We start from the raw sequence: 9,215 nt of genomic DNA, 5'->3' as shown, positions 1-9,215 counted from the left end.
TACGAATAGCATTGATTTACATGTGATAGCAACAGGTAGAGCGTGTCATGAGTGTGCTAAAAGGGATTTTAAGAGAGAAATACAATTAGCCATAAGCTGCACCACAAATCGGGTGACTCAACATAGTCCGTTAGAATTGTTGATAGGAAAAGAAACGAGACCCATGGGAATGTTGACCATCGATGAAGAAATGCGAGTCGATTTGGACAAAGCTAGAGAAAAGGCTAAAGAGAACATTGATAAGAATGCGATGTATGATAAGGCAAGAGTAGATAAAAAGCATGCCCAAAAAGTTAAGTATAAGATAGGCGATCATGTATTACTGAAAAGCGAGTAACGACACCAAACAAAATTAGACCCTAAATTCAAAGGACCATTTGTTATTGTTGAGCTGCTTGATGGTTATCGTTATATGTTAAAGTCATTAACTACCAAGCGAATGTATAATTACCCACATGATAGTGTACGCAGTCTTCCTGATGAGCGAGCGACTTGTGAGATGATAGAAGAGCTTGACCACGCTGAAAGAGGCGTACGTAGAAGCAAGAGATCTGTGACCTAAGAAAGGTGAAGGTGGAGCCATACACAGTGACTAAGTTCATACATTGTTATCGTATGTTAAGTGGCACAGTGGTGCGTAGCGTCGCAAATGTACCACAAGAGTCCGATACTGTGGTATGAGCGAAGTGGTATCCAAATGGTTGAGTTTATGCAGAAGGGATAGCCTGCTAAACTAACCTTTGATGATCAGTGAATAGATATCCGACAATTGAGCTTTGGCGGAAGAAAGCTTGTACTCTATGATATTATGTTAAAGGATTATCCTGCCAAGTTAACGTCTGATGAAATGTTTAGTGGATAAGTTGATGTATTTAAGCGGAAGAGAGCTTGTATAGGGTTGCCCATATTCGACGGTCCCATCTGACGATGCCATAACTTTTGACAGAGATGCCAGATCGCTTAATGACATACCGCGTTTGAAGCGTCAGTCCAAGCAGATTTTTACCATGGAACAATACACGCCACGCGAGCGCTCTGAAATAGTTGAAATTTACATTCAACAGAACAAGTCAATTGTGAAAACTCAACGTGCTTTTAAAAAATTAAAAAATGTGAAAAGTGCGCCTTCTAAGAACACCATTAAGCGTTTATACGAAAAATTTACGACTGGTGAGGCTCTTTCTAATCCGAAGAGGCCAAATAAAAGTCGACCAAGGCGATCGGACGAGAATATCGCTGCCGTACGAGCCAGTGTTGAGATGTCCCCAAGAACATCCCAAAAACGCCGTTCTCAGCAGTTGGGCATGGCTCGGTCCACTTTATAACGGATTATTCGCGTTGATTTGCATTTGTTCCCATACAAAATTCAATTGACGCAAAGATTGTTGCTTACGGACAAGCCTCGTCGATTGGAATGGGCCCAAAGAGTCATCGAAATGGCCGAAGATGACGATCAATTTTGGAACAAAATTATCATGTCCGATGAAGCCCATTTCACATTGAATGGGACCGTAAATAAGCAAAATTGCCGTATTTACGCCACTGAAAATCCTGAGAAGATTCAAGAAGTGCCTCTTCAAGACGAAAAAGTCACAGTTTGGTGCGGCGTTAGTTCGAAAACGGTCATTGGGCCGTTTTTCTTCCAAAATGAAAATGGCCATGCTGTTACCATCAACCAGGAGCGTTATCGCGACATGATGACCAATTTTGTGATGCCAATTATTCGTCGAAAGCGTATGAGGCAATGAAAATGAATGAAAATTGTGAATGATTTTCCCGGCATGAAAAGTGAGAAAAAAGAGTGCAGGGCAGTTCGAGTTAACCCTTCAGAGCGGATAGACGAACAGGTGGTAAAGAAAATCATTGCGACTCGCTGCGCGGAATACGCTAAGAAAAACCGTAGATCATAATGGCCGACGAACCTGACGGTATAACTCCTACAAACTAATGTCCAACCTTAAATGTATATTTCAAAATGTCAACTCCCTTGTTGCTCTTCAGAAAAGGAACGATTTAAATCTATTTTTAAACAAACACAGGCCGGATACCATGTTAATAGCAGAACATCGTATAGGCCGTAGACACTCAACTACGCTAACCCATTATCAATTCGTTCGCCAATTAACTAGAGCGATGGACACAAGAATGGAGCAAAGACAGATTAACCGACTCGAAAACAGGGGTTCCTCAGTTGCTATATGCATAAAAAACGAAACCAAATTTAGACGCGTTGAAATGGGGCCGTTACGTTCTTTAGAATCAGTAGCTGTTGAAATAAATTATAAAATATCAGGCGGACCCTGTCAAAGCATAGTAATTATATCATCACAATCTACCTGAACAAAATTAAAGATTCCATTTCAATTCCATCTCCCAATAGCCACATAATAATAGGATGTGATCTGAAAGCCAAGCACCAATCCTGGCATGTCCCAACACTCAGCCCATTCCACTTCAACGCAAACGGTAGAATACTTTATAACAGGCTCTTAAGGCAACCATATCATCCATTGATTACTTCATATGCTTAACTGAACTGCCCGCCAACTTAGGTACTGGATCGAATCAAACATTAATCCCGAAAACATTAGCTTAACGTCCGGTTTTTGATTTGAATTGGGTCTGGTTGGTTCATTTGGAGGAAGAATGGTAAAGGGATGTCCCAGATTGGATTGAAAAACGTTTTGTTTCAGGAAGGGTTTTTAGCATTAAGATCGCAGCATGTGATAATTTCGGAGCAGTTTGGTATTTTATCGAATAACTCTATAAGGTCATTAAGATCCAGAGTTTGGAGCTTACCTTGGGGACGATTATAGAGTGAGGCAAAAACTATGTTTTTCTCTCTATTTTATCTATCCCTGTAGGACAATTGAACCGCAGCTGCTTCAATTGAAATCATTGGCTTAAGGTATATTTGGTTTTTACATCATCATTTTTCATCATTTTTTATTCATATTCCTACCTAGAATCAGGGTTCTTGAGATCCAACATTGGTCCGGTTTGTACCTGAACTTTGCCTAATAAAATTGTAGTTTTTTTAACAAGGGATGATTTTTTAGGGAAAGGTGATGTTTAGCGATCAAAATTACTTTTGGTCGATGTGTGTTTAGGAAATTTTTTAATGCATTTCTTTTTCATAACAATCGTATGCTATTTACGTTGAGGAACATACATTTTATGGGCATAGCTAATATGATAAGAGATGAATGAAGTCTAATAAGATTCTCCTCTTTTAAGCTTTCGTCATTGGTGTTTGGGTCCTTTTTTATTGTGTTTTGCATTATTTCGATGCAACGCACTATGTCTTTTCCAAGTAACATTTCAGAGTCCTTATTTCAAACGTTAAAGTTTTTGTATTTTGGATGTGTTTTGTCATTGCTATATTATTCATATGCTGTTTAAGGGCTGAGTTTGTTGTTGTCATATTTAAAACAGAAGATGTCGAGGGGGAATGGTTAAACAGAGATGAGAAGGTTCTTTCTTGGATTATTTTGTTTGACTTTGTTTGATTTATTTGGTTCACCTAGTTAATTTTAGACACTGAAAACGAATGCTCGACGATCCAATGCAACTTCAGAAAACATTCTAAACTCACAAAATTCTAAACTCACAAAAAATCGAAAATTCACAGAATCAAAAGCTTATTTCCAGATGGTGACTGAAAAAAGAACATCGAAACAGATAGTGACTGCAAAAATCAATTCAAAGTGGATCATTCTGTGATTACAGACAATAAGCAGCAATCTGCAAATGCAGTTGCTTTAAGCAAAATAGCTAAATTAACGTCTACAGCAAAGTCTCGAAAAGTGCGAAATGAGCCCTATACAGTAAAATTCAAAAACCTTAATGATATCGAAAGTACTTTCATCGAAACACCAACCTCTGTGGCCAACATTATGGATTCTTCAGTGCTCGCAGCACATGCACCCGATCCAATTAGTAGCAGCAACCCAAAAATGGATTTAGAAGAAGCATCTAGAAAGCGACAACACCGTGATCATCGGACGATGATAGTCAATGCAGCGATGAGCTTTCCGGTCTAGAAGAAGTGAAAAGTGATGAAAATGTTTGCATTACCAAATCGCAACTCAATGGGTTAATGAATGAACTTAAACTCCTTCGTCAAGAAAACAAATATTTTAAGGAGCTATACCTACACCGACAACCAAAGACAACAAAGACCACACCCTTGGATCATTGAAACGAATTAAATCAGCTAAAGCCAACGAAAACTGCATCTACGATAACCAATACCCGTCTCTATGAGATGAAAAGCAAGGACCAAAAATATATCAGAAGGATGTCAGCGTTAGAAACAACATTAACAAATCATTGCAACCAGGAAGATCCAAAGGCATCCAGACTACAGCAAAAGCAGCGATTAATTATATATATGTATACTTTTATAATTATATAGATATGTACAAAACACTGAACCGAAAACATTAATAGGTATGTTGCGGAACTTCATTAAGACAACAAGTTTTCTTTTTTTTTTTTTCTTCTTTTCTTCAAACTGTACCTACAAACTAAAGAATGCCAAGAAAATGCCAATCCAAATTCTTTGCATACACCCCTAATGAGCTAAAACCAGATTCAATAGTCATAAAAAAAACTCCCTCATGAAGTCTTCCATGTGGACGACATACTAACTGCCCTTAAAGAAAGCCTACCCACTGTAAAATGTATATCAGTAAAGCCTTTTTAAAATAAATTCTGGTTAGTGCAGGTATCAGGCGTTGATAAGAAAAAACAAGATTTCCAACTAAAACCTTGCTTTATTGTAAAATAACAATAGAAAGTCGAAAAAAATACAAACTATTTGATTCAATGTCGTAAATGTCAGCGATACACGCATGTAGCCAATAACTGTAGCATGCGATACCGTTGTGTGAAAGGTACCTGAAACCATGGTCCCGGACAATGCCGACTGTAACTCGTCCGATAAATCAGAAGCTAAATGTGTCAACTGACACACGGCAAATGCATCCGTTTGTCCAATACGAATTGCAGCTAAAGAAAAACTGACTCAAAAGCTTTTCTCAAAAGAAGATAAAAACCACAACAAAAACAGTGCAAACGCAGCAGAAAGTGGCCACTTCTAGTCATGAACTTAACAAGATAATAGACAACAGACTGAATCCATCAAAATCCTTTGAATTCTTCAAAAGAAGGAACGTGTGGTCAAAGCGTTTGGTAAGGATATTATATCATGCTTTAAAATCATGCAAAATGTAACGAAAAAGTATTAAGGGACAGCGACCCTCAGCGGGGATGAACAAAAAAGACAAAAACAATAGATCATCATAGACTTTTTATATTAAATGCTTATGAGCTTGCCGGAGATTACATCAAAATATCAGATCAGATTGTTGATTGTGGGTCTCTCAGTGTATGAGTTATGCAAAGTAGTAGTAAATGTGGATCAAACGAGATTTACAAAGAGTGAGAGAGCTTTTGTGTAAGAGCGCGGTGGGGAAGGAGAGCGAAATCCCTGCTGAGCGTGGCGCAATGATGAGTAATGAAAAGTGAGCAAAAAAAAACAGGGCAGTTCGAGCTAACCCTTCAGAGCGGATAGACGAACGGGTGTTAAAGAAAATCATTGCGACTCGCTGCGCGGAATACACCGTGACGGTATAACTCCTACATCAGAAGTGGGATCACCACCCCTGGAAGACAATTCGGAGAATAACTGGCGCGCGCTTTTAGAAACGCAAAAGTTTGAAAGCGGCACAGTTCTCGCAAGAGCCAGGCACGCGTACAGTTTCCGCAGTGCTCCCAACATTTGATCCCGAAAGTGCCAACGCCGACGCAGCACCATGGTACAAAACTGTTATCAAGATTCTGGGTGAACATCCGCAAGAAGGTGCATTTTTGGTGATGACGCTCAGCAAATCGCTTCTCGGAAGCGCATTGCAGTGGCTATCTCAAATTTGTTTTCCTGGAACGAGCTGGGCGCAATTCAAGGTATTAACGAGACTCCGGCTGCAGTTTTGCTAAACATGCTAAAGGGTCTCCCAAGCTCCCTGGTATGCCTTTCGGTGTATTCCAGCCGGTTGGTTACTTCTCTATTAACCAAGTGGAGAGTAATGACAGACGAGGAAATTGCTGTATCATTGGTCCTGGCACATACAGCGCAAATTGATTCCAGACTGCAGCGTTTAGTGTTTACAACGGACATAAAGACACGTGCGGAGCTACAACAACAACTCAAAGCTCACACGTTCGTCAGAAAGTCGGAATTCGCTGGAGAACAAGGGCCCGAAAAAAAGAGATTCAAAACGCAGACGCCGATAAGATGCCATAGGAAAACTCGGACACAAGGCAATAGAGTGCCGAAAGAGAAAAGCAGAAGAGAGGAACGAGACGAAACCAGTGCATAGCAACAGCAGACCAACGGTAACCTGTTTCAAATGTGGCAACACTGGACACATCGCATCAGTGTGTACAAAGGGAGCCGCAACAACGAATAGAAGCAACGAGAGAAGAGTGGACATGTGTGCGGTTTTTCAGCCAAACGGGAATGCGTTACAATTTGGTGAGCGGTTTCCATTTTTCAAAAGGAGCCATTATCTGGTAGTTTTAAGAGGCATAGGCGACAATATTGTCAAAAGCAATTTGCAAATTCTGTCCAACGTACAAGTTTCTGAATTTAACTTTGAATTACTGTTTCACGTAGTAGATAACAATTGCCTAAAATATAACATGATAATTGGACAAGACATTTTTCAACTTGGTTTTGGAGTAATGCTAGAGTGTAACAGTTTCTCTATTTATAGAACTCAAAATGTATTATCGATAATTAATAATAAGATATTAAATAAGGCAGATTTAATTGATAGTGATAAATCAAAGTTAAACGCCATATTGGCGTGTATCAACGGGTTCCCTGGAAATCCACTTGCTTGACAACAACAAAACTGTTCAAAGGCGACCCTATCGCCTTAGCGAAAATGAGAAGCAGATAGTGAGGGATAAAATTCAGCAAATGCTAGAAGCAAATGTAATAAGACCTAGTAATTCTCCGTTCGCTAGCCCAATGTTACTTGTGAAAAAGAATGACGGTAGTGACAGGCTCTGTATCGATTATCGGGAACTAAACTCAAATACAGTGTCAGATAGGTATCCCCTACTATTAATCTCAGACCAGATTGATCGCTTGCGAGGCGGAAAATATTTTTCCAGCTTAGACATGGCCAGTGGTTTTTACCAAGTAGGCACTTGGAATTCACTCCGATTCAGTTGAAAGGACTGCTTTTGTGACTACAGAGGGTTAATCTGAATTTTTAGCAATGCTATTTGGGTTGAAGAACACTTCATCAGTTTTTCAACGTGCCATACATACCTTGGGGGATTTGGTCAATTCCTACGCAGTGGTCTATATAGATGACGTGCTGATCGTAAAGCGTGCTGTTAAAGTCTGGGTTTTCATTCAATGTAAAAAAATGCCAATTCCTACTTACAGAGATAGAGTACTTGGGTTTTGTTATAAAGGAGGGTGAAATAAAGCCCAATCCTCGAAAAATCCTAGCACTTTCTCAACTTTCTAAACTAGCTTCAGTCACACAGATCAGAAAGTTTATAGGCCTAGCGTCCTATTTCAGGCAATTCGTCCCTCGATTTTCAGAAGAAATGAAGCCGCTATACCAACTAACTTCAAAATCAAATGAATTCGAGTGGAAGGAACAGCATGAGGAAGTACTAACAAGTGACCCTGTACTAATTATTTTCGATCCCAAATTTTCAATCGAGCTACATACGGATGCAAGCGCCAATGGTTATGGCGCTATGCTGATACATAAGGTAGAAGGCAAACGTAGGATAGTTGAATATTACAGCAAATGCACTGCGTTAGCAGAATCCAAGTACCACTCGTATGAGCTCGAAACATTAGCTGTGTTCAATGCCATCAAACACTTCCGCCATTATTTGAGTGGAAGAAAGTTTACCGTATACACGGAGTGTAATTCCATCAAGGCAAGTCGAGAGAAATCGGTATTAACTCCGCGAGTTCATCGGTGGTGGTCATTCATGCAGCCTTTCGAATTCCAGGTAGAATATCGTAAGGGGAGCCAAATGGCGCATGTTGATTGTTTATCAAGAAACCCTGTCTCTATAGTAGCGCAGACAAGCAAAATTGAGGAAGTACGAGTTGACTTGGCAGCTATAACTCCCAACTGGCTAGTATCCGAACAGCAGCGCGATGAAAATATATCGAAGATAATAACCGATTTAAATAGTGACGAAATGCAGAAAGAGCTGGCGAACACGTATGAGATCAGGAAGAGTTTACTGCATGGAATTGTTCAAAGGAATGGTAAGACACGATGCTTGCCCATTGTTCCGAGGGCGTTTAGATGGTCTGGCAAAAAAACGTAAGATAAGGTAAACGAGCAGTATTGGTTTGAGGGCATGAGGAAGTACGTCAGGAAGTTCGTAGAAAACTGTGTGACATGGAAATTGTCGAAGTCAGCGTCAGGCAAAAAACAGGCAGAGTTACACCCCATACCCAAAGTCGAGATACCATCGCATACCATGTCGATATAAGTGGCAAATTGAGTGGTGGGAAGGACGAGAGTACATACAAGTACAAATTGATGCCGTTACAAAGTTTGTGTATCTGTACCATACTTGGAGTTTAGACTCTGTAAATTGCATTCAGTCGGTCAAGTCTGCCATATCGATATTTGGCGTCCCCAGCAGGATTATAGCGGATCAGGGAAGATGCTTCACGAGTACTGAATTTCGCAAGTTCTGCTCTACGAATAGCATTGATTTACATGTAGAGCGTGTCATGAGTGTGCTAAAAGGGATGTTAAGGGAGAAATACAATTGGCCATAAGCTGCACCACAAATCGGGTGACTCAACATAGTCCGTTAGAATTGTTGATAGGAAAAGAAACGAGACCCATGGGAATGTTGACCATCGATGAAGAAATGCGAGTCGATTTGGACAAAGCTAGAGAAAAGGCTAAAGAGAACATTGATAAGAATGCGATGTATGATAAGGCAAGAGTAGATAAAAAGCATGCCCAAAAAGTTAAGTATAAGATAGGCGATCATGTATTACTGAAAAGCGAGGAACGACACCAAACAAAATTAGACCCTAAATTCAAAGGACCATTTGTTATTGTTGAGCTGCTTGATGGTTATCGTTATATGTTAAAGTCATTAACTACCAAGCGAATGTATAAGTACCCACATGATAGTGTACG

The 9,215-nt window shown here is 39.9% G+C and overlaps 1 pseudogene; it reads left to right on the top strand.

Moving 5' to 3' along the window:
* Positions 1–1,436: 1,436 nt before the first annotated feature.
* LOC127010656 (uncharacterized) lies at positions 1,437–8,742 on the top strand (annotated as a pseudogene).
* The last annotated feature ends 473 nt before the right edge of the window (positions 8,743–9,215 follow it).

The sequence above is a fragment of the Drosophila biarmipes genome, chromosome 2L (genome assembly GCF_025231255.1).
Source record: "Drosophila biarmipes strain raj3 chromosome 2L, RU_DBia_V1.1, whole genome shotgun sequence".
Taxonomy (NCBI): Eukaryota; Metazoa; Arthropoda; class Insecta; order Diptera; family Drosophilidae; genus Drosophila; species Drosophila biarmipes.
This window is presented reverse-complemented; position numbering and strand designations above follow the sequence as displayed.